Genomic DNA, 2108 nt, shown 5'->3' with positions numbered 1-2108 from the left:
ACTTAACATATGCAGGAAAATTTAATCATTTCCAGCCTGCGGCTGCTAGACAGCAGCAATGCAGACAGTGAGAGAGTCTTGAAAGCTGTGAAGCCAGTATAAATTTAACAGGTCAAAACAAATATCTTAGCACCTGTTGATCTTTAAAGGCTCTTAGAAAGCCATCCGTTTTCTTCCCAAGGGACTTGAAGGCAGCCGTTCCTGGATTATTTGGATTTTTCATGGTCTTTTAGCCACTATTCAACAAGTATAATAAAACACCACATCCATTTATTCTAACAGGAATAAAAATCACGGATCAGTGCCTTGTGAGACTAGAATTCCAAACAGAAATGTTTTGTATAAATTCAATACTCATAAAGCTGATTTCTACATATTGATTTTATATGAACTTCAAAGGGCATAAAAAATTACAAAGTAGAATTTTAAAGAAGATACCTACAAGGTGGTATGAACCAATTCCAAAAGATTTCAAAGAGGCTTGCTGTTTTTGTTTTGCTTTGTTTTGTTTTCCCGCATTCTGGGAAAACAAAGCAGGAACCATTTTTACCCCATTCCAGGACCTCCCATGTGATATTTGAGTGGAACTGGACTTAAAGGACCAGGGAAAGGAAGAGTGTCTTACTAGTCACAGTAATAGGTTTCTTTCCTTTTGGGCCAGGTTTTTTCTTATCCTAATAACAGCCGCAGCACTAATGAGATCAACAATAGCTAAGGCGTATTGGGCACTGAGGTTCATGCTGGGCATCCTGCTAGCATATATATCACTATGGATACCTTCTGTCTTAAATCTCATCACTATCTTGTGATGCAGTTATTTCCATTATCCTCATTTTATAGAGGAGGTAATTTAGGCAAAGATAGGTTAAATAACTTCCTCAAGTTCACAGGGCTGGTAAATGGCAGGGCTGGGATTTGGATCCAAGTCCTTCCTTCCAGCCCCACTCCTGGGTCCAGAGTGCATTTTCTTCCACTGGCAATATCCACCTTATACTAATATTTTTGTGTCTTTCCCTGATGATGAAGTTAGCATCAGCCCTGCTGATGCTAACTTTCTCTTCTTTAGAAAGAGAAGTCAGACCTTTCTCCTAAGCCAGAGTTTAGGAGAAAGATGGCTAATAGACGACTCTTGTGAAGGTCATGGCAAATAGACTTTCTGAGGAAGTGAATTTCATGTTTTCTCGTTGCAATTGCCTTATGTTATCCTCAAGTCTTGTAATTAAGAAATGTAAATTTTGCTTCAGATTAATTTTTTTAAAAACCTGTTTCCAAGCTTAGGTAAAGTAGAATCCCAGAAAACTTACAAGTCAGAACTGCCTAGGGCAGTTTTCTGGGACCAGAGATGGCAAGCAACAACAAGCTGAAAGGGAACAGATCATTCTTGGAAATTGTCCAAATACACTTTTCCTGTATGTTACAGGGATATTATCTTCTAAGTGGCATATTTCAGATGATTCAGGGAGAAAACTGGGCAGAGCTTGAAGCTGTGCTTTCCAAATGAGTTGCCCCATTCTGTAAAGGAAATCTATTGTCATCTGCTCTAGATTATGTTGCTGTGACAGCAAAGCCTAAAGCTGGCTGGAGAAGAGGCCGTGAAAGGGGAAGTGAGAGTATGGTATCATCTTTTCCAGATCTGGGAGGCTCTCCTTCTACTGGTCTTAAAGGGAATTCATCAATGAGTATTAATAACACCTTGTATTTTTGTAAATTATTAAACTATAAATTAAAAAAAAACCTAGCATTTGCTTTTGGACTTACTGCGTATAGCTACTGTACTAAGTGCTTTACACAAATTATTTAAACTCCAGAGCAACCTCATGAGGTAGACACCATCATTATCCCCATTTTACAGATGGGGGAACTGAGGCTCAGAGATGTTAACTAATGTGCCCAAGGTCACACAGCCAAGAAGTAATGGAGTCAGTTTGACTCCAGAGCGTGATCTCATTCTCACTCTACTACACTGCCTCTTGCTTCTCAAAGCATTTCCCAACCTAGAAAATGTGTTTGATCCTCTTTCAAGGCCTGTAAGGTAAATAAGAAATATGTGGGGGCTTCCCTGGTGGCGCAGTGGTTAAGAGTCTGCCTGCCGATGCAGGGGACACGGG

Source organism: Physeter macrocephalus, chromosome 20, assembly GCF_002837175.3.
Source record: "Physeter macrocephalus isolate SW-GA chromosome 20, ASM283717v5, whole genome shotgun sequence".
Classification (NCBI taxonomy): domain Eukaryota; kingdom Metazoa; phylum Chordata; class Mammalia; order Artiodactyla; family Physeteridae; genus Physeter; species Physeter macrocephalus.
This window is presented reverse-complemented; position numbering follows the sequence as displayed.